Source organism: Vicugna pacos, chromosome 1 (assembly GCF_048564905.1).
Source record: "Vicugna pacos chromosome 1, VicPac4, whole genome shotgun sequence".
Taxonomy (NCBI): domain Eukaryota; kingdom Metazoa; phylum Chordata; class Mammalia; order Artiodactyla; family Camelidae; genus Vicugna; species Vicugna pacos.
The window spans coordinates 71,468,512-71,493,423 of NC_132987.1; the positions used below are offsets into that span (position 1 = coordinate 71,468,512).

The 24,912-nt window shown below is 39.5% G+C and overlaps 1 protein-coding gene and 1 long non-coding RNA gene across 4 annotated transcripts in view; one reads left to right on the plus strand and one right to left on the minus strand.

Moving 5' to 3' along the window:
* The window catches only part of GAP43 (growth associated protein 43), a 457,292-nt gene that overhangs the window by 65,231 nt on the left and 367,149 nt on the right, over positions 1–24,912 (minus strand). The window lies entirely within an intron of this gene.
* LOC140698105 (uncharacterized) lies at positions 161–23,339 on the plus strand. The gene is made up of 3 exons (XR_012075565.1): positions 161–219; positions 21,117–21,180; positions 22,661–23,339. It is a non-coding gene; the product is annotated as an uncharacterized lncRNA (long non-coding RNA).

Below are 24,912 nucleotides of genomic sequence, written 5' to 3' on the forward strand. Positions count from 1 at the left end.
GCTTCTAAAGCTGATCTTCTAGAACAGAACATGGTGCAATGCACAGAACCGTAAAGATCTAATGTCCCACCTGAGGTCTAGGTTGGAACTGGGTGGGGGAGGAGGGGGGACGAAAGGGAAGAAAGTGGGGGTGGGGAAGGGAAAAGAAAGGGAACCCAAGGAAAGAAAGGGGCGCCCAGATGCCTTCCTGAAGCAAACTCTTAATGGACTGGAAGAAAAGTAAGTAGAAAAAATAAGTGCTTTACATCAACTTGTAAACTTCACGTCAGCACGTGATCAGTATTGAGGTTTCCTTTTTGGTTACAGGCATATCTCAATGCTTTCCCAGATATTATGGATCTAACCACGAGCTCTTGCAGGTTTATGCTGGCATGAGTTTTACTCTCTTTCTCACAGAAATATACCTCATGAAGAGGGCACTGGGAGGGAAGTGAAGATTAAAATGGCCACAGGATGAGAGACATTGGAGCTTCTTACTAGTTTCCTCAATTAGACAGTGTTTTCAGGATGGCTGCACTTCCCAATAAGGCCCTGGCTCCTGCATTCGCAGGCATAAGAATCATGTGAGGAGCTTGTAAAAGAGGTCTCTCCACTGGAAGCCTTCATTTTTAAAAGCCCCTCTAGGTGATCCATAACCCACTTGGGAACGTGCTGCTTTTGCTGCTTAGTAAACTCCCCTAAAGGTGTTTGTTTCTCCGTTTTCAGTCTGAGCAGCTGACCAAAGTTCTTCACTGAGAAAAAAAAGGGAGGGGGGTTCAAAATTTGGGCAAGATCTCCTAAACATACCATCCCAATTCAACAAACCTCTCATCCATTTCTTTCTCCTTTCTATTTCAAAGGGATATTATTTTTCCACAAGGAACCCTCTTGAAATCTAATTTGAACCCATCCTCTCACTAATGTCAACATTTATTTCCCCCTTTAGCCTTTCCACCTACCCTTCTCAATTCTTGCCTCTGCTTAACACAGGTCTCTCCCTAGCTTGAAAAATAGCACCCTTTTGCTACAGTCTCACTTCTCTTATTCAGTGCCCAAATTTTTAAATGTGTGGTTTCTGCCAACTGTCTGCATTTCTCCACCTCAATACCTCCTAAACCCCTGCAAACTGGCTTTCATCCTCATCACTCTACTAAGTTGTCCACTGGGAGGTTATTGATGGTCATCCTACATTCAGTGGTCTATTCTCTATTCTCATCTGTCTTATCACTCTGCTTTACTAGCGTTCACCTTTCTGTTTTGAAGATTTCTCCTGACCGGCTTCTCTGATTCTCTATGCTAAGTTCTTTTCCTAGTTGATCTTTCTGTTTCTTTTAATGAAGTATCTTCTGCCATTGAAGGGAGCGTAAGCCCTCCCTTCAATGCTTCGCTTTCGAACTCTCCCTCGACTGAAGCCCATGAAAATGAATAAGCTTTCAGTCATCCTTTGAGTCACTTGCACCTGGTATCTCTCCCGCCACTTCCGAATCTTCCATAAGGCATTTCTTTCTGGATGCCTCATTCATACTGATCACGATGGAAATTAAAACCATTGCCTTCCTTATCAAACCAGGTCTTCCTTTCAAGTGTGTTCATTCTGCCAAGGGTATTTCCACTCCACTATCTAAGCTGGAACTCTTACAATCATATTTCATTTCTCTACCTATCACAGAGCAAATTGGGGGGATTGGCATGGCTTGTAGAGTTCATTGGGTTTGAAATGGAATGATGTAGGAGTTCCATGCTAGAGGTGATGTCTGAGACTAGAGAGGAGGGCAGGCCTGAGAGCCCAGTAGCTAGGGATCCCCCATCTCAGAGGCCAAGGGGAAATACTTGATAAGGTCCACCTGAAGGGGTCAGGAGTAGAAAATAAGGGTGGGCTAGAGAGCTAGCACTCCAAGAACCAGGGCAATGAAAATGAAAAGCAAATAGATCTGCAGCAGGACCGGTAGTAATTGCCTAAAACCAGGACTGCTTTATGACTTGCTTGTCATACTGCCCATACCACACGTCACTTGGTCAGAGAAATGAGAAGGGCTGCAGAGCACATGTATCCAGAGACTTTTCTTCATGTCCCATAGGCACTGAGAATACTCCATTTTTGTCAAAAGTTCTGTAATTAGCTTTACATTTCAATGCCAGTTGTAAACTCCCTAGTTCAAGGCTTTATTTGTTCATTCTTATTTTGTTAAAAATAACCACTTACCTTGCCTTCCTGTCTCCAGTCTCCCCATGCAATCCTGCACAAATACCAAGTACGTACCATAAAGACCTATCTCATTATGTCACTCCCTTAGTCAAAATCTGCTAAAGGCACAAATTTCTTACCACAGCAGGCTAATTTTTTTTTTTTTTGGCTAAGCCTCATCTGCACTCCTATTTTGGCCCTATCTCTTACCATTGAACACTCACTTTCTTCAGGATGGTCCCCTCAAGGCCCCACAAGCATGCACTGGGTCGTCCCACTTAGCTGGAATACTGTCTTTTCTCCTCATCTTAAACACTCTCCTGCCTTCCCCACCCTTAAAGCCCTCATGCTCCTCTGCCTCCTCCAGTGACCCCTCACTAATCTCTTACAGCACCTGTATCCTTTAATTACAGACTTCCTTGTTTTGTTTTCATGAGTGCTATTCTTTAGTTCAAATGTATTTCTTAAACATCAGTCTTCTTTCCCCTTGTTGATGGTGGGGTTTATATTCCCCTTCCCATCACAATATGTCCCATGGTACATGTTAGTAACAGAGTTAGGTCCACAGTAGGGGTTCAGGAAATATAAGTTAGTTGTGTAGTTTCCTGGAAACAGGCACTTAGCATATAAAACAGGATGAGAAAAGGGCTTCTGACATACAATATGGCACCTAGTTGCAAATTATTCTCAAAGGAGAGGTCTCTGGTGATTGAGATCTTTCCTGATTATATCTTCTCTATAAGAAACAGCAATCTACTAACTTAGGACACTGCAAATATTTCTGAGGGGCCATGTTTAATTCAGAATACCTGTAGAGAGCTTCCCCTCCTTTGTCTTAGATTATTTATATTTTCTTCCATTTCTTCAGAGTGATTTGAAGCATATGTGTGATCTCCTTCTCATGCTCTTCCATCAGACCCTTTCTGAATCTCCACCTATAGTAGCCAACCCTGAGTCTTTGCTCCATCATCAACACACTGTGCAAAGTGTAAATGCTATAACCTTCAGGTCTTGTGCTTCAACCTCTATCCTTGATCAAAGATATGGGTTAATTGAGCCTTTCTTGGCTCTGAAAGGAAGAAAGGAAGGAAGGGAAAAAGAAAGAAAGAAAAAAAGGAAAAAGCAATGTCCCAGTACAGTAACAGTTGTATAAGCAAAGCAAACCTGGGAACGAAAGCTTTGGAAGTTTCCACTGTGCATATAAACAGTTGGCATAAGCAGAGATGCTTGCAGGAAGAATCTTTATAGGTCACAAATGTTGGACAGATTGGTGGCCTAGGCCAGACAATCTGTTTATCCAAGGCTGACTTACCCTTGGCTCTGAGTTTCTGGACCCTGACAGTGAGGGAATATTAGGAGAATCTTAAATCATGGTTTAAGAATATTCTTACCAAGAGGCATAATCTAGTATGTTTTGATTTTAGTAGCACATTTTTAGTTAGTTTAGTGTTCAATTTCTTATAATTATCATTATTATTATTTTATGGAAGTGTAGTCAGTTTACAATGTTGTGTCAATTTCTAGTGTACAGAATGTTTCAGTCATACATATACATACATATATTTGTTTTCATACTTTTTCATTATAGGTTACAAGATGTTGAATATAGTTCCCTGTGCTATACAGTAGGATGTTGTTGTTTATCTATTTTATATATAGTAGTTAGTATATGCAAATCTTGAACTCCCAGTTTATCGCTTCCCACCCTCTTACCCCCTGGTAACCATAAGTTTGTTTCCTATGTCTGTGGGTCTGTTTCTGTTGTGTAAATAAGTTCATTTGTGTCTTTTTTTTAAGATTCCACATAAGAGTGGTAACACAGTTCTAAGTGACAACTGACCATTCTAGAAATCTCAAAAATCCTTAAAATTCCATAGTTTAGGTTTTGTGAGTGTATCTATATATTTGCATGCCATTTTAATTTTTATTTTGTGGGAACTCTTAATATCTAAATTCTTGCCAATGCCAAGTGCTGAAAGCCTCAAGAAATGTTTTTCTTGAGATATTTCAAAGCATCTTACAAATATAGGAATTTTGTTTTAACACTGTAGATTTATTCCAAAGCTTGATTTTTCCGTGAAAATGGAACTAAACCAAGCTGATGAGGCTTCACTGATGAAGGAGGGAAAGTGTTCTGAAACACATTAAGAGGTTTGAGAATACTTCTTGTGGCAACAAGAGACTAAAACTCATTGGGTTACAAATATCCCAATTTGGTATTCAGCTCACATCTCTGGAGGATCAGGGAGAATGGCCAGGCACAGCGAAGTCAGACAGGGCTCAAGACAAGAAGACAAAGGTGAAAAGAGTTCACTAAATGAACTGTTCAGATCTTCAAGTGTTGGACTTGGATTTCAAGGATTCTGCATCTGACTTTTTGAATGATGAGGGGGAAGCAAAGTTTTGGCTGGGCCCTACTGCCCTTTGAAGTGAGGTTACCCTGCTTTCTCTTGTTTAAGGAGGCTTGTCAGTGAATAGCAACAACACACAAAATGTTGGAGCTACTTCAGGGAAGGCTGAACTCCAACCGAACAAGGATGTCATGAAGAGGAGTTAATGCATCCTATAGAGGAGACAATCATATGTGATATATATAGATTTTCAGTCTGTATCTTTTATTTGCTAGTAGGTACTTAATAAATATTTCCTAACTCATAAATAAATGATGCCTAGACAAGGTGACTTCTAACATTTCTTTTAACTCAGAGATACTATGAAAGTGATAGATGACCAGCTGATAAACCAAAATGACATGGGGGCTGGCCACACACAGACGTTAAAGCTGTCTCTCTCCTGGGAAAGATGAAAGGTTGGAGTAGCTTTTTTAGGCTTTCTGCCTCAACAAGACTGCAGATGGATCCAGGCACGCTGAAGATGCCCCACATCAGCTAAGCTGTCACCTCACTTCTGTCTGGAACAAAGCCTCTGATGAAGCTCAGGTTTCAAGGATGCCAGGGGGATTAGGTTTTGGTTCAGGTCAGGTTGTAACCACAGAATCCAGTGCCTGGCCATTGGCTATTCTTTGCTAATGTACATTCTGTTCTTTAATTCCCACAAATCAGATTTTCTCTTAGAATGTTCGAATGTCTTGAGAAGGTTCATTTTTATTGAAATCTTCATGAGATTGTAAGTTACTGATGCTGAGGAAAGATATATGCAGAATTCTAGCTGCAGCCACAACCATGTGGAATAGTGGCAGACTCAGTAACCATAAAGGATTTTTCTTTTTGCCTTGTAACTGAAATCTTTTCTAGAAGATCTTGCTGTTTTTATCTTGGAATGTTTTTGCCATGTTGGTTCTTTGAAGATTAATCTGGAATGCAAATGACGGAGCGATGGATGGTCTATCTTATTCAATGTTTTAGAATGCCTCCTGATGTCTGACTTATTGCTACAGGTTTGTTATCCTTTCTCAACCAGTGTTTGAACTCCTCCCACTCTCACCCATTCATCACCCTGATAGTCCTGTCCAAAGACTATCAGGTAAAATATAATAATCAGTCAAAGCCAGATGGTGCCAGTGGCAAAAGCAAGCATTTCCCCTTACAGTGCCTGCAACAAATAAATAAATAATATCATCGCATCTGACAATTTAATGAGTATAAATTTACCACAGCAGGAAAATCCTCCCCAAATATTTAAACAATTAAAATGTAAAAGGAGAGATAAACAAGCATTTTGTAGTGGTGAGGCAGGACCAAATTCCTCTTTCATTACTCTTAGCAAATCTACTCTATCACATATTTAAACTGACAGACAGGCAAAAAGAAATATATGGGGTGCTGCCGGTCGAGATTAAGGGACAGAAGTCAAGAACATGGAAGAAGGTGGAATGAATGTATTAGTGATAGCACATTTTTAGCTTATTGTTATTATTACATCTGAGCAGAATTTAAAGTCGTTTATTCATTCAGGAACTATTTATTGATCATCTCATATTGCCAGCCACTCTACTAGGTGTCAGGAAATATCAGTGATTAAAAGAGTCAGGGAACCCTCATGAAGTTTACATGCCACTGGTGTTAGCAGATAATAGTAAATAAATATCTTGGGTGGATACAAGGGCTAGTGAGAAGAATGAAAGCGAATAAAATGGGAGAGAAAGGGAGTGTGAGGTGGGGTCTGCTTTATATAGGATGATAAGAGAAATCCTCCTTGATGAGATCTACCCAGGTGAGATTTCAGCAGAGCCCTGAGCAAGTAGGGGTGCAAGTCACGAGAACAAGTGTGAACAAAGCATTTCAGGCAGAAGGAATAGCGAGTGCAAAAGCCCTGGGGCTGCTGCAATAATATGCATGAAACATATTAGTAGCTTTGGTCTGATTTTTTAAGTATTGGATTCTATGAGTCAGATTTTTACTTGAAAGCATAGAAACTAGACTAAATTAAGATAACATCAGAGCTCACATTATTGATGGGAAGGCCAGAGAACAAGGCTCAAAAAATAGGAAGGAACCAAGGAATACAAGCCAGGCCCAGGAAACAGTCAAGATGAAACAACTGACTGGTTAGAACATCAGTTTGTGGGCACCATAGACACTAGACCCCAAATGCCACCATCACGGAGGATAGTTTACAACTGCCATTGCATCTTTGCATCACTCCTTGAAGACTGAAAGTGGCTGAGTCTAGGTCTTGAGATGCTCGCATTCCAGTTGCCTGGAAGTGATGAGCCTCTCCAGCTTCTACATGCAAGGCAGCCTCAAATTTCTATTTCTATTTTATTGGCCACATCTGTGAGATAGCTAATTATATCTCTGAGTTCCAATGTCCAAGAATCGATGTATATTATCCCTAAAGGCCACTGAGAGCACAGGGTGTACAAAATTTAAATCAGTGACATTGATATCTCATTTCTCAGTTAACTGACTGTATGTTCATTAAACCTCAGACATGTATACACACACACACACTACCCAAGATTCAGAAACTAGTCCTTGAGGATTTCCTACCTAAAGATATCTTGACATATGATTCATTCACCACAGACACAGCAGCAGCATCATCACCAACATCAGTAACAAGCAATAGCTAACACTGAGTCCTCACCACATGCCAGGTACAGATCTAGGTACTGTACATACATTAAAAATCCTTTGGAGTTGTAGTCTTTAAGTCTTAATACCTATCAATGTTCTCTTATTCATAAAACTCACCCTCCAGGCCTCCAAGTCAGATTAGATAGTCACAGCTACATGAGAAGAAACACTGGTGTATTCCTACAGTGAAAACATCCCTGAACAATTAGGAAAACACACCTGAGAGTAGTAAAATTATCCAGGAGCACATTCTAGAATACATACTTTTAAATAGACACAGGTATCTCTACTGCACTATATTGTGAGCTACCGTAGGGTAGAGAGTCTTTCTTTTTAAAAGAAAATTATTCCTATATTTTCAGTTCTCTGCATAATTTCTGGCTCAGTAGATGATTAATAAATGTTTATTGAATGAATAAATGACTTCCATATACCATTTAAGGAAAATATTTTCTCCCAATATTAGTCCTGGTGAAAAAGAGAATTGAAAAATAAGATAAATGAGTCAAAAAGTGGAAAACACAAAAACTTCTAGTCTTCATTTGCTGGCTATTCTTGGAGTATGATGGGATTATTGGCAGCTTGAAATTTATGGCAGCCTGACATTGTGGTGTCTCTGGGTATGTATCAATCGAGAAGTCCAGAACCTTCATGGGAAAATGGTTTTCTACTCCTTAAAGGGTTCTGTTGAGAAAAGAACCCTGTCCACTGATGAACCACATAAATGCTGACTTCACAAATTTAGAATATTTAGGGATATGCATGTCCAGAGTACAGGGATATGGACCCCTCTGAAAGAAGTAGCAGTGATACAGGAAGGAAGTCCAGCTCAGCCCTTTCTGAGCTGAATGACCTTCACTTTCCACCATCTACACCATGACAGATTGCACATAGGTCAGTGCTTCCTAAACTCTGCTCCCTGGGCTTCCTTAGTGGGGCATCAGGGGAGAGAAGTGGGGGCCGACAAGACAGAAGTCTGGGCCACCAAACTCTGCTCTAGCCAAACAGCGCCTCTTATCCATCTTATGTATTTGGATTCTGAGAATTATCTGTGACCAAAAGTTCTGTGGCTAAAAAGAAGTCAAAAAAAAAAAAAAGAAGCTAGATAATCTCTACGATACCTTTAGCTCTACTAATCAATGATAATTATTACCATCAGGAATACAGTGAAAGAGGATGACAGCTTGTCCCTGGGAGATTAAATAAGAAGGCAGTTAGTGGCAAGCATTGTACAGCGGTTTGTGAAATCTAAAACAGTGGACGGGAGGGAGGATATACCTCTGTGGTTGAGTGCGTGCTTAGAATAAATACACAAGGTCCTGGGTTTAATCCCTAGTACCTCTGTTAAAAATAAATAGATAGGTAAACAAACCTAATTATCCCCTCAAAAAAGAAATAAAAATTAAAATAAATAAATAAAAATAAAACAGTGGACAGAACATTGTAAACTGACTATATATCAATCAAAAGAAAAAAAAACCTTAAAAACAAAACAAAGAAACACTACAAAAAACAAAAATAAAATAAAACAGCGGAGAACCCAGTGCTGAAAGTTAAGCAGTGTCTGGGGAAACAGGAAAGGATAATAGGTAGAAAACATATATAAATATGCCCTCTCTCTTTTCTTTCTCTCTATGTGTGTATACATATATATGTGCAACATATATACACACACATAAATGATATGTGGGAAAAGGAATCACTAAGGAGGTGACTACAGTGACTGCAGTATGGATACAGATGGAGAATGAGGAAATGTCTGGAATGATTCTATAAAAGAGTTGATTTTTCAGCAGAATTTTTGGAGGCAGAACATAGTTTGGCAGATGGAGGAAAGAAAACATTCAGGTGGAGAAGACAGCAGCACTTAATGTTAGTTCAGAGGTAATAAAAACGTATGTTTAGTGAGCGCCTGGTAGATTTTGTTATCCCCTAGTCTAAGTAGTCTGTTCTCTAATCTGTTTGTACCAACTTAGGTCTAACCTATTGACCCTGTACTGGAATCCTAAGAAAGCTCCCTCCTTAGTTCCAGAGAATTTGGCTCAAATTTCGTTTAATCTGAACAACCCAGATTTGCTGGCTATTCTTGGAGTATGATGGGATTATTGGCAGCTTTAAATTTATGGTGGCCTGACACTGCGGTGTCTCTGAGTATGTATCAATTGAGAAGTCCGGAACTTTCATGGGAAAATGGTTTCCCACTCTTTAAAGGGTTCTGTGGAGAAAATAACCTATGGAAAAGTCTGTGGAAAGTGGAAACAAAAGAATGTATGGCTAGATCAATGGGATGAAAAATGAATTCTCTTCCTGAAATGACTCCAAGAGTTCCTCCCATGTCTGCTGGGTCTTTCAGAGTTCTGCCATATCCCATCAATCCAACCTCTCCAATGTCAAATACTTGCTTCTCTCATCTACTTTCTCAGCAACCTAAACTCCTCATGTATCTTCTCCACCTCCCACATAATTACCGAAATAAAAAATGTACAACTGAGAAAAGTGACTCATTTTTTTCAGCTGAAGTCTGCTTCAGCTTGCCTTCCTTATGCTCATCCATTCCCTAAACAGGAAAATTATATTCTTTTGGTGCTTCTTAAATTTGATTTTGGAGTGAGCATTACCCCAACCTATAAATGAGATGTTTCCAAAGTTTGCCTTGCAAGTTAGCAGCTTGAAACTTAGAATATCATTTCCTGAAGAAATAAATCTACAGGAGTGTTTAAGTCTCCATCCAAACCAAAAAAGCATTTTCAATCTCTATGTTATATAGCTTTAGTTCAGAGGGACCCAGCTACCTAGTGATCATGAACCATTCTTCTCCTTTCTTTATTCTCATACGTATTCTTGAAAAGGAAATAGACTACACTGAAGAATGCATCTTCCTTCTTGGCTCCACTCCCCAGAAGGAATCCTACTTTTGTGTGTAACAGACATATGGTAGGTGTTGTTAAGTCAATGATTACCTGGCCATTTGTTTCTTTATTTCCCTGTAGGAAAATCTTTCCTTTTGTTTATCAGTTTGGGGATAAATACAACAACATCAGACAGATGCATACTTCCACAGCACATATACAGGTACCAGAAAACAACAACAACTAAACATCATAGTGCATATTTTTTCAAACTAGAAATTAAAGAACTTAAAAGGAGTGAGAGAGTGTGTACATGCAGTCGTTAACATTAACAAAGAGGAAGTATATGAACTTGACCATGCTTCCTGTGAGACGGGTTTCAGAAGGCACCAGTTTTAGATATTATGAAAAGACTGAACATTTAGCACCAAGATTGGAAGGCATATTAATGGGTTAAAAAGGCTATAGCGATAATATTTTAAGCTGCTGTCATCCTTAGCCCAGATCATAAGTTTATAGTGTCAAGTATGGCTATCTTTCTGTCTGTGTTGAAGTATCTCTCTACAAAATGGGGCCTGTTATTTGCTGAAGCAACCAGCTGGTACCACTTGGGTGAAATCCAGGTCTGTGCGGTTTCAGCTCTGTGCATGAGAGATCTATCAGGTGCCTAACTATAAAGTGTGCCAGAGTGGGCAGGCCCCATGATTAATTGGTGGGAATTGGGCAACCTTTGCTTTAGACTTAACCAAATTTTGCCATCATGTACTACTCATTAGACACTGATATTTGTTCATTTGTGTGGGCTTCATTTATGCAACTTCTATTTAATGGGAGCCTATTATATGCAAAAATTGAACTAGGGTTATATACATAAGACAATAAATAAAATATGATTTCTACCCTAAAGGAGCTTATAATATAGCAAAAGAGACAGACATGTAAATGAGTACTTATAATAAAGTCTGTTGTATGTTGTAGTATAGATAGGCACTAGATACAATGATGGCACAAAGGGAATATGAACATATGTGCCTGGAGGATCAGGAAGTCTCCACAAAGAAAAATACAACTCTAGCCATACTGTGGAAATAAGTTAGAAATGTATTATGTGGAAAAGACGGGAAAAGAAGACATTCCAGGCAAAAGGAATAGTGTTTAGAAAGGGGGAAAGGATGAAATAACATGAGTCACTGCACAGTTGCATTGGAGTGTGGGATGTGACGAGCAGTATATTTTCAAGTTTGAAGAGATAAGCAGGGACCAGAAAATTAACAAGTGAATTTTTAAAAAATCAGACTGAGAGCTATCCTTAAAGAAAATAAAGGAAGTGAGGTAATGTGTTAGAAAGTGACCTGGACCCCATTTAAAGGGATTTGTCACAGAAGCCTCTTAAGCAAAGAGTCAGAGAAAGAGCACTCTGGGTAGAGAGAGTAACACATGCAAAGGTTTTGAAGAGGCAATATGCCTGGTGTGTTTTAAAAACTAAAAGGAGGCCAGTAGACTTTGTGAGCAGGAGGGGTATGGTTATGAGAAGAATTCAGAGAAGGAGGCAAGTCCTGGATCAAGTAGGATATTATAGACCTTGGTAATAATGAGTTTGGTTTTGGTCCTACATGGAATAGGACACTATCAAAGGTTTTTAAATGTTGGAAACACATGATGGGATAGATACTTTTTAAAAGATCACTCTTTTTACTGAGAGGAGAATGATTGTAAGGGGTTGAGGGTAAAAGAAAGCAGATTAGAAGGAAAAGCTATTGTGTTAGACTCCATGAGAGACAACTGGGTTAGAGACAGTAGTGGAGATGAAGAAAAGGGAAGAGAGACAAGACGTATTTTTGAGGTAGAGAGGGCTGGCAAAGAATGAAAGGATGTTTTGTTTTTTACTTATAGAAACTAGAAAAAGTAGTAGCATCTAATGATAAAAGGAAGACTGGGGAAATGAATCAGGGTTCCATTTCCATTTAGATGACTAGATGAGAAGGGAAAAAAGATTTGGGAACACGAGATGAAGCTTTATTTTTAGGATATGTTGAGATTGGGCTCCTGTGGGTCATCAGAACAAGATTTCTGATGGACAGTGAGGTATACAGAGCCCAGGAAGAAGATTTGGCTAGAGAGCTAGGAGAGTTTGAAACCCATTAGTCAGGTAGGAATTGTGGGTACAGATTATTTTTGGAGCTTCTGTTGAGCATGAACATGCAAGAATAAGGACAAAAGCCTGGGTAATATCTACTTTTCAGAGGTTGGCAGAAAAAGGGGAGCCAAGTTGGGGGAGGACGTGGGGCGGAAAGGATGTGAAACCAAAGATAAAGAAGGGAAAACCCAGCAGAAATGGGTGTTACAAAAGCCAAGGAAGTAAAGAGAAGGCATGTATCATGGTTTCAAATGTCCCAGAGAGGTCATGCACAGCTCCACTTGCCTTTCTGAGAGTTTACAGAGCCTTCTATTTGTCTTGAGCACTCCCTCAAAAACAATCAATATGTGTTTCTGGAGCCAGCACTGAACTCGGTATCTTACCTTCAAAGAGTTTGGAAACAAGTTTGGGGAAATCAGGTACATACAAATACAAATGGATAACCAACTAGTGTTCTGTTTAATGAATGATGAAGAAACAGGACAGGCAGTATACGCTACTGAAGGTCTAAGCGGATAAGAAGTCACGGAGAACTGTGGTCATCAAGAAAGCCTTCACAAATGAGATAACTCTTGACTCAGCCTTCAGAGATTGGGTTAAACTGAACTAGGCAAAAAGGGGACTTTCCAAGTAGCGGAAATGACAATAAACAAAAGTACAGGGAAACTAATCCTTAAATTCATACTAAGTCTGGCTGAGATAAAATGCCAAAGTGGAGGAGGAGCTTTGCTACAGAACATGTTATTTTAGAAGTTGGAAAGCCTTAGAGACAAATTAGTTCACCACTCTTACTTTATATGGAAGAAATGATAACCCAGAGAGATTACATTTCATAAGCTTAGTCAAGGGCAGAGCCAGGAGGAAGTAAGGCAAGAATAGGAGATTGGTACCAGATTCTAAGAATCATAAATAAATACAAATTAGAATTAACCTTCTAAAAAAAGAGAAATCGTTGCAATTCAGAGGAAAAGGGGAGTGAAAAGTAAGATTAACCACCAGGCAGGTACAAAAGTAATGCCAAAAGTGAGGAATTTTGGTGACTATCCAGCCTTTCTCTTTGAAGGCTTCTCATTTGAACCACAGAACACATATAAAAATGATTTGAGTGTTTTCTTCATTCCGCCAAGGATGGTACACAACTAGTACTGGTCTAGATGCATGGGAAAGAGGTTAATTCATTGAGTACATTTATGGGCTCCAGGGCCTTAGGGTGTTAGGGCTTGCTTCTCTGCTAGAATGCTGGTTGAGGAAGGCTGGCAGAAGAGGGAAAAGACAGATGTAAAAGACATTGCAAATAGAATTTGGTAACTGATAGTATGGCCTTAATGATGGAGGAAAGAGTAGTTATTTCCATATTATGAGCTGGATAATTTGGAACGGCTGGTATCTCCAAAAAGATATTGTCAGGGAGGTCTAATCTACGGAGAAGATAATTAACTTAACAGGTACAATTTCTAAGGTTAACAACAAAAAATAAAAGGAAAAATAATAACGTTTTAATATCTAAAAATCTTGGATTATGGGAAATTTTATTTTTCTGTTGGTTTCCTGTGGTTCTTATAGTCTGGTTCTTAATGAATGGACTTTTACAATACACCCATGTTCAGTAAGAGCAACAATTATGATAAGATATACTTAATAAAACAAACTTCAGTTTGTACATGAGCCAATCCATTTCCAATGACACTAGAATGAGAATATTGGGGAATTACAGAGCCTATAGGAAAACCCAAAATTACCGAAAGATACATCGTCTTTTTTTAGCCAAGAATCAAGTTTCTCTTTAATTAAGTAAGGATAAAAAGTGAATTCGACCCTAAGTGTGCTTAAGTATACTAGTGCCCAAACTTCCTGGATTCTTTTCTCAACATTCTTGTTCTTGGGCTTCCTGTATCTTCCATACGACATTCAGCAGTGAAGTCTGAACTATCTGTGATCATTAATGTTCCCCTGACAGTTTTCACTAGAGGGCAATGGCCCAATTCCAAACAGTAATTCTATTTTATAACTCTTCCTCCCTTTTCAAGGATAGTAATCTCCATTTCCTCTTCTATATTGGTTTCACTCCGCTGGTGTAAAGTATGCAGTTCAAGATGGAAGAAAGTATGCAAGAAACTAGATCTTGTTGATGTTTTCTATACAAGAAACTAGATCTTGTTGATGTTTTCTATACAGCTCTCCAGTCAACTGTCCATCAGTATGGAGGACAAATCTGGATATTACCAAAAGCTATCACTCTGTGTTCTCAATCAAAGGCAATCAAAGCCATGAGGAACACTGAATTTAAATTAGCGTGAAAGATTTATTCAGATGAATACTAAATACCAACCTGATTTCTCCAGAGTAGATTTCCAAGGTGATAAACAGAATCACCTCCTCTTTCATTGGAGAAATAAGTCCTTAAGATGCAATGGTTAAGGGAAGATTGCAAATGGTACCTAATCTTCAAAAAAAAAAAAAAAAAACCAAACCAACCAACAAACAAAAAAAAACTACATTTGAATAAATCAACCCCCTAGGTCAGATCTAACTAAGTAAGAGCCAATATTTTTTAAGTGAGATACTATTCTTCCCTTCCTTTAGAAAATCTCAGAAATTTTTAGAAATATTAATCTAAAAAAACATTGGAAGAAAAATTCTCCAAATGCCTAATGGTGAAAATGAAATGGGGGACATTTGCAATGGATTACTTATAATGTCTCACTATTCCTTTACATCTCTCAAATAAAACATTACTTTTTTTTTAATTGATTTAAAGAAATGGGACTTTGAAATGCAACGTTTACCCTAAACAGCCTCAACACTTATTTCCTTCCCTCATTAGAACCCTGTAAGAGTCTGATAGCCAAAGTGGGCTGCCCTCAATACAGTATGTGTCTAGAAATCTAATTGCAAGTTAATTATTTAGAAGCCAATAATTTCTCTTTAAAGAAATTCTGCCTTGATTTTTCCCCTCTTCGGTAAATAATGGAGACAATTGCCTCCACTGGGGTTTGAGTAGAACTGTGGAATGCATCTTTTGGAATAGCTATTGAGGATCTAGTTTGGCAATTAAGAGGAACTTTTACTTCTCAGTTTTTATTCCAAACTGGTAAATTGGTTTCTGAACCAAAAAGCAAGTAAGAGTGGGAAGAGGATTTGCATTTTAACAGCCCCTAGTCTAGGCTAGTTCCTAGGCTAGTCATGCTGACCAAGAGGTTCTGAAACCATTTGGAAAAGCAGCTAATTTCTGAGTTTGCTTAACTTTTGGAGATCATTTCGTTTATTTTTTTCTTGCCTCATCTAGCTCTTTTATGTAGTCATTAATGGGAAGACATTAGGATCTTTCAAATTTTCACTTAAAAATAACACTGAATAGTTTTGGAATTGGGATTACAAATAGTGGATGTAAAGCTAATTACCAAAAGTCTACATTTAGAGCAAACTGGTGTATACGAAGCCAACAGTTCAATATTTTAGAAAGTGCCAATTTGCTAAAAATAGATAAATATGATGATTACTGCTGGAATTAATTCAAGGACATTCAAAATGAGATGACTAATATCAAGGAGCAGCATTTCTCTGATATAAATCGAAGGGAGATGTTTTACACCCATTATTGCCCAATCCTGTAGCAGAAATGAATCCCACAAACCAAAATAAGAAAAGTCAGATCAAAGCTATGCCACATAAAAATAGCAAGAATATATGGTAGCTGATATTCCTCTTAGCCAGGTGGTACCCGGCAGAGTTCAGCTTCTGGAAAACAGGGAACATCCAGTGCCCGTCAACTCTAGGTGTGGAGATTTGCCCCAACTTTCTTTTTTAGATACAAAAGCTCATGAGATCAGTGTGGTTAAGTTTCCTTTAAGAATCACCAGTGATGATAACCTTACCAATAATAAGAATATGCAATACAGGCCAAAATGAAAACTGTCAAAGGGAAAATAGTGGTCTACCACATCTGAGGTCAGTCCCTCCTAATCTGGTGAGCTACCCTATTGTGGACATACAAGTACATATGTAGGAGACTCTCAGCCAATTTATTCTCACTAAATTGCAGGTGTGGGTTTCAAAACATTGTCTAAACCATGTGACCTGGTCCCTCCTCCAGACAGAGGTGATTGTTCTGTCGGTAACTAGCTGACTCAAGAAGGACCAATCAGATTCATTTACTCTCATTCTTTCTCTCATATTCTCTTTCTCTCACTCTCTCACTGTATGTGTGTATATATACAGAGATATAGTTCTATCTCTCAGCTAGAATTTTTAATTGAGAGGCAGAGAAGCTGGGGTTATTAGTAACTGAGTCTTTTAAATGCAGGGCTCCAGAAAGAAAGTTTATGAATTGCTTAAGTTGAAGTTCCCAGATCTACTCTGATTCCCATAAGCTTGGCTGTTTAACTTCTTAATTTCATGTGACATTTAGCTTCCTTTCAATAGATCCCTTTTACAGACCCTTAAAGGTGGTGTCTGTTACTTGTACCCAATCAAAGGAAACATAAGTAATACAAGTAAGTATGTGTGATTGTGTGTGGGTATGTGTGTGTGGAGAGAGACACACTCGGAGAGAGACAGAGAGAGACAGAGACAGGGAGAGGTAGCTAGAGTGAAAGATTAAAAGTGATCATTAACCAACCATAGGTAAAATTTAAAAAATAATTGCTTCCCTCTGGATGACCAGCTTTTCCCCAAGTTTCCAGGTAATGTATCTTTATATCAAACTCTATTTAAGCCCCCTTTGTAAAAGTATTTTTCAAAATATCCACGATACTAATTTTTCTGTTAGATTTTTGGCTTCTAGGAAAAACAAATCTCTTGGAAAAATGATCCAATTATTATACTTAAAAATATTTTCAAATAGTATCCATAAATTAAGAAATCAGATTCTTTGGGTTGCAAAAGTTTATTGCTTGTATGAGAATTTGATAAGATTTGTATTATTAAATTGATAACTTATCCCAATTAACTAATGACACAGGAGAACTGAAATGTCCTTTGTAGAGATCTTGAGAGTTTAGATTATATCTGGCATCACCTGAGTTGGAAAAGGTTCAGGGGTGTATACCACTTCTGATCAAGGTTAACTCCTGATGCACTGAGGAACCCCGAGGTTGCATGGAAATGGTGCTTAAGTGGTCACTGAACTGTGCTTTCCCCAACCAAACTTCATCCCCATTTTTAGTCTCTCAATCAAGGTGCATTCCCTCTCTACTCTTCTGCATGACTGGGCCCTGATGTGATGGACGTGAGCACAGCATGCCTGGTAATCTTAGTGCTGAGAACCCAGTGTGGAAGTGAGGTGGGGGTGGGGATGGAGATGAGGGAGAAACAGCCAGTTTAGCAAATGGAGAAGAGAAATCACAATGTGAAGAAAAGACTAAAACAGAAAAAGATAACAAAGAAAAATAGTGGATATTTCTAATCCCTTTGAACTGATCCTTGGGGTCTCATGACAATTTTGAATAATTGCTTATTTAAATTCTGTCACTGAAGTTTTCAAAGGAAGTGATAAAGATATACTATGTTTCCATCCATTAGCAAGATTAATATTTACTCTATAGAGAATCGGAGAGGAAGGGTGGGAAGGGAAATGTATATATATTCTACAGAGAGCAGGGGTAATTTTTTGTATAGAATCATGGATACTTTTAAGTTTCAATATGTGGAATTCCTCAAGCAATAATACTTTACACTTGAAAAACACATTATTTGCAAAATGCTTTTATTTTTGTCACTTTATTTGAGCCTCACACCAACACAATAGAAAAGGCAAGCCTGAATTTGGAGTATTCTTTTTATGCACCCACTTACATAGATGAATAAACTGAGGCTCAGGAAGCTTATGTTACTTACCCAAGATCACACGACAAGCAATTGGCAGAGCCAGGTCTAGAACCCAGGGAAGGGTTTATTCCACTACAAAGACATGAAACAGGACATTAAACAAACAACATCTAAAGAAATAAGTTCTGTAAATAATTAAGAACAGGAAATCTGGAGAGACACACTCTCATTTACAACCTGAACTCACTGCAAGTGTGCCACTCTGTTCTAAGTAGACAGGAGACAAAATTACAACTTTGACCACAACCACCTTGAAAGGAGGACCAAGGGCTGAGTGTGCATTTACACAGAGCCAGCTCTCAATAGGTACATAGGACATAGGAATGGTCTTCTGTACCAAATCATATCCCCTAATGGTCCATCATAATAATTCCTCCCTTCCTACTTTTATTCCCTCAATAAATATTTTTTTATTGAGAGACTGCTATGTGCCAGACATAGCTTAATATACCTGCTTTGTCTAAAACACCTATTTAGAAAGTTGGAGTGTATAGACTTTTTCTTACATTTCTCCTTTATGGCCTGACCCACTTAACATTAGCATGAGCTGGTATTACTTATCAGAAGAACTCCACTTGGACCTGAAAGCAGGAGAAAAAATAAGAAAACTCAAAGAAAGAGAAGAGATTGAGAGCAATGAGCAAGATATAAAAGAAGGGTTTGGAGATTGGGAAACACTACTCAACTTCATCTCTAGATCATTTTGCCTTACTGTTTTCTCAAGGCCATGCCAACTCAGTCAGAGAAAATGCACTACCGAGAGTCTGGCCAATAGTATTTTCCTATAAAGCTGTGGTCACAATGTGCCCCACATTGGCCACAATTGGCCTACTTGAGAATCCAAATTCCTTCAACCTATTCAAACCTAAGTCAGATAAACTTGATCTGATTCTCAGTCATTCACCAGGCACTTGAGGGACTACTTACCATTCAACCTCCTTTTACCTTCATGTAAGATTTCTCTTTTTGAAATATTATTATGTGGATAGTTCAGTGGGAAGAAAAGAAACCTAAATGAACCTAAAATTAATTCTGAGCATAAGCCCCTGAGCAAAGGCCAAGGCTATGTGTATTTTTTTAAAGTTTGTGTAATCAATGAAATAAATCAAATAAGAGCAGTGAGGGATTAAGTCAGGGCCTGTTTGAAATAGCTGTGGAGCAAAGTAACATGTGTCAGCACTTAGGGCCTAAAAGGAAGGGCATGAGAAGGTCTAGGATTATGGTAATCACGTGTCCAACCTGGGACTCTGCTAACTTCAGAGTGGGGCTAGGATGCTGGCTCGTGGGGGAGGAGGATGTAAAAGGAGGTAGTTTGGAGAAACACAGTATCAACGGGCTCATTTTGCATTTTATGCCCGATTTCACTCAAAACTGATAGCTTTCATATCTCTAGGTCAACAGCAAGAATCAGTGATGATTAGCTCCACTTCAAAATTTGGTAACAATAGATTAAAAAAAAAATCTCATGGTGGTTCTCTCCATTTAGACATGCCACAACTTATGGAAAGACTGTAAACCTAGTTCTATATTAATTTAGCAAATAGATTATTCACAGTTAAAATCCATTATTTTATGTGCCAAGCATTGTAGTAGGCACTGGAGATAGAAAAGTAATTAAGATACCACCTTTTCCCTTAAGCAGCTCACAATGTGGACACCGGTATGCGAAAAAACAAATGCTATATGTATAGTGTAACAAGTGATCTAACAGTGATTGTACAGACTATAGCATAGTCACAAAGCAGGTAGAAGAAAACTTGTCTCAGGGAGGTCAAGAATAGCCTCAAAGAGCTGACTCTTACAGGAGGAAGGGAAATTTTCTAGGCTGAGAGGGATGTGAAATGTGGGCAGAGAGTTCAGAGTGAGCAAGGACACCACAGCCTAAAATATTGGCATGGTGGTGTAAGCTGAGAAGACAGGTGTTTGAAGATGGTACTGGAAAGACAGGCAAGACTAGATCAAGTCCTCCATGCTGAGGAGTTTGTACATTAGCTTTCCATTAACAGGGAACCATAAGAAGATTTTTCACGAAGGAAATGATATGACCAGATTTGTGTTAGGTCAAGATAAGAGCAGGGTTATCTGCAAGAACTGATGGTGAGAACGATGGAGGTTGGGAGTCCTTGCAGGAAGCTATTGTCTTTGTCCAGATGGGAGGTAATGAAAGTCAGAACAAGGTTATTCATGGTGGAGTTGAAAAAGAAGAGGATGAGTTCAAAATCTTTTTAACTAGAATCAGAGAACTTCACAACTGGATGTGGAGCCTAAAAGAGAAGAATTCTTTTAGGATTACTCTCAGATTCCTAGATTTCGGAAGCTGGATAGACGGTTTAACAACAATAAGGGTGGGGATTTGGAGGAAGACCAAATGGTACAAAATGAAAGACACTGAGTTTGGCTTTGTTCATAACGAGCATGGATGTCTCTGAAATATCTAGACAGAGATATCTATGGATCAGAGCTCAGGAGTGATACCCAGTCTACAGATTTGGAAATCACACAGGTGGTTATAACTGGACATGGATGAGATCACCCTGGAATTAGTGTGTTCAATGAGAAGAGAAAGGGGTCAAGGTCATTAACCAGGAGATAATTGATATTTGGGGAGGTAGAGAGTGAAAGAAGTCAGCAAAGAAGACAGAAAAGAACCTATCCAAGAGGGAGGAGAAAGAGGAGAGCTGTCATGGGACCAAATGAGGAGACAGTTTCAGGAAGAGGGATGGACAACAGTACAAAACACCAAAAAAATATCAAATGAAATGTAAACTGAAGAGTCACTGGATATGGTGTCTTTTTCAGAATATGTTTCAATGGGAATGGAAGCCTTATTAAAGTAAATGTAATAGTGAACGAGGCATGATAAAGAGGAGGAATCAGTTATGAGCAGAAGGAACTATTCTCTAACAGAAAAACGCAGCATAGTAGGCACTTAATAATCTTGAAAGACTGGCAATTTCTAAGCCAAGCTTCACATGCAAACCTTGAAACTTTTCTTACATTTGTACTGATCTTTGTTTTCACATACATTTTGTTTGATTCCTTACAAAAACCTTTAAGGTACAGGGTGGGATTTTTGTTTGTTTTCATTTTTTGTTTTTTAGACTCCATTCTATGGGAGGAAACTGAAGCCCAAGACCATGCAGTTCATTTGAGATCACAGAATCAGTAAGTGGCATAAACAAAGGACTCTCGGCACAGTGCTCTTCCCAGCACCACAAAGAATGTTCTGAAGGTCAATGCGATATTGCAGAGGCAACCAGGCCACACTTGAGAAACTCTAAAGGGAGAATTCCTGCCCACAATCACTTCTTTGACTAACAATAGACACACTTGGTTGCCCAAATGCCTCTATGGAATTAATAAGGAAGTGATTAGTTACATGCTGTATCTTCTCTTGAGAAGACCTGAGCGTGTGCATCCTTTGAAATGTCCCTTTACTTTTAGAGGAAGATTTCAGACTTGTCTTACTTTATCAATATGACAAGGAGAAACATTTGGTTAATATGCTCTATCATTACCTCAAAGACACCCTCCTCCCTTTCCTTTCAGAGCCAGGTAAAACTGAAGTATGTAGATTAATAAGCCCCAGGCTTAACACTTGACAATTTCACTATGATGGAGGCAAAGGAGACCCTAAGCCACCCTCCCTCTCAGCGAACAAGAGCGCTGCCCTTTAGCATAAAACATGAAACGTTTCTGTAGTTTTGCCAGCTCAGCAAGAGAGAAAATTAACCCTATGTTTTCTTATCCCAATTACCTTAGCATGGGTGAGGAGGGAGGGGACCTGAGTTACAGACGGGTCAGCATGAGAGAGCAGGGATGATTGTGCACGCACCCTGGCATGGGTTAGAAGGAATTATAGTCACCAGATATTAATGCATTTCTAGATTCATCATTAATTTTCTAAGATTCTCTGCAAGTCTAGATAATTTGGCAGGAAAAAAACTGCCCTTTAAATGATATCTTCTTCTGCTTAAATTTGGAAATGTGTGGTAGAAATCACCATTTTTAAAAAAATGAACAGTTTTAATTATATTAAGAGAGAATGCCTCTATTTAATTAATTCATTTAGTCCCTGGGTGACACTGGGTGTGGCTCAGTGAGATTTAGAAGGAATCCAGTTTATCAGGAGGACTCCTCTGCACCAAGGAGCAAGGCAGCATCCTTCCACACCTTTCCAACACTGCAAGGGAAAGGCGCAGTCAGGTTGGAATTCTGAACCACATCACTCTCTCTAAGATAAGAATCACTTGTTCCACGAGGAAAGGCAGATGTTGGTGGTGTTGGGGGGGGCGAGGGGGGCTTGTTGCTTGCACTGGTATTCTTTACACTTCAATTACAAATTAATCCTTATTTTTAAACAAAAGAAACACCTCACAGTTTTCTTGCTTTGTGGACACATATCACATCTTGCAAGTTTTTCATCATCTGCAAAATGCATGGTAATTAAGCCATTTAAAGTTAGCCCCAAGATACTTGAAAATCATAAGCCACTAAAATCTCAGGGATTCTTTTATTTATTCCTCCTTTGACCACTCCTTTACCATCTTTTCCTTTCTACCCCACTTTCACTGCCTTCTTTCCACTACAATAATCTATAGTGATAATTAATGGCTAATAAAGATCATTTATGCTTTCTTCTCAGCCATTGGCAATGTATTACAACTCGGAAATCCAGGATCACATCTTTATGCAGCTCAAGTGGAAGAGGAAGGAAGTGCAATCCCGCCAGCCCCCTCCCACATTTCTGCTGGATTTCATGGGTGTGGCAGAGTTTAGACCTTTGCAGGTTTTTGCCCTTGTTTCATTCTCTGTTAAGGACTAGGATGATGCATAGATGGCAGAAGAAAGATAAACACAATCGGATTCTGCCATGAATGATATAGGATCATTTCACCCACAAGCAAGAAACCTGGGTGAGACCTAAGTACCCAGGCTATATAAATGCCAGTCAGTGTAATGTGAGCCCACGCCCTGAATACACCATTTCCTTCAGTTTGATTTAACAGCATCCTAAATACTGACTTATGTGAATGACATACAGCAGTGGTCAATAGGGGACTTGACCATTTCAGACAGAAGTACACACTTATAAAATGTATGGGCAAAATAGGAACATTTGTATACATTCAAATTTCTCTCTTGAATATGAATTATGCTAAAACACATGCCGGCATGTGGAAACCATACAGAGCACATGCATGACTGTGTACGGGAAGTATGCAGATACTATATACACTTGCATGTGAATTTCTACAACTCTCTAAACACACAATTTCAGCTTCATCACTTTGCACATATCCTAGTGAACACTTGGGGCTGTCAGTGAGAGGACCCAAGTGAAGCCAGCTGTTCCCTTTTGAGGAAGGGAATTTCTTTAGCCTCAATTCCCTTTCGAAAAATCATGCTTGGCTTCTTTTGTCAAGGAAGGGGGCGTGTGTATACATGTATGTGTATACATAGGGTGGCAAAAAGTTGTAAACCAGCATATTTTTTCTTTCCAACATTAAAGCTTTATTTAATGAGTAGCACTGACTTCCTTAGGGCTCCGCCCTCCTAAATTTTATTTCCGCAGCTCACCAGGGGAGCAACCTCAGTACTTTCCTTGAAAGTGTGCTTAGCCCAGCCACCTGTATCTATAGCATTTGTGTATTAGAATGAAGGAAGACTAGGAGAGGAAATTTCTTGGTTTCAAAAATGAGCCAGTGGAAGCATCAATCTCTAGAACCACAGAGCAGTTTAGGGAACTGGCACATGTAAGGCTCTCATGCTCTTCCCCAAACACCCTTATACAAACCACACACAAACCCCTAGTGTCTGTGACTATCTATCTATCTATCTATCTATCTATCTATCTATCTATCTATCTATCTACTTATTTATTTCTGTCATGCCTCTCCACCCTCTCCACCCACTGCTCTGAGATTCTGCTTCTGTCTCCCTTCCCCTTCCTCTTCCATCTCCTTAGTCCTCACTACTCCACTCCCCACCCCCTCCACCCCAACCCCCACCCCCCTACCAGGGCGCTGGCTAAATGTGCAAAGCTGGCAGCCTGTTTCTTCTCCACTTCCCCCTCCACCCCCTTTGGATTCAGCGAATGTATTACAAACTGCCCCATATCCAATACCTGCACAGGAATAATGCCCAAATCCTATCTCTTGCACCCCACCCCTAAGGCAAGCAATGTGCAAAGGGCTTTTTTTGACCAAGACTGCCTCCCCACCCACGGGAACGCACACGCACGCACAAGCACACACTCACCCATATCCCACAGCCATTTTTCTCCTTAACCTTCGCCAAAATCGCTCAAACGTGTTCCAATCAGTGTTTGAAAGCTCATTTTGGAGAATGCCACGGCGCTGTCCGTTGCTGCGGAACACGGTACTAGTCATTCCTCCCCACCCTCACCCCAATCAAGTTTCTAAAATGTCTTTCAAGAAATAAGTGAGCAATTTGAAATGGAAGAAAAACCTGAGCCGGGGAGGCTGGGTAGGCCGGGGAGCCGGGGCCGGGGGTGGGGGTGGGGGTGCAGAGAGGGAGGGGACTCGGATTCTCGCTTGTATGTGTCCCTCTACCTGATGAAAATGAGTCACTATGCTTATTATCCGGAATGTTAGTCCGTCCTTGGTCAATACAATTCTAGGAAAGATGCACAGGAAGGGGAGAAAAGACCTGATTTCCAACAGGTAATACTAGGCTGGTCTTTGCCATCCCATCGGAGCTCAAAGCTCCTAGGGGCGTGGTCCACCCTCTCCTCGGACCAGCTGGTGCACAATCGGCTACTGGAGCTTGGGAAGGGGATTTTCCCCTTCTACACGGCCAGTTTCTCCGCTAGCCCCAGTTGTCTTTAGATTCTCTTTTTAAAAACCTCCCAAATCACAGTTTCATTCATTGAAA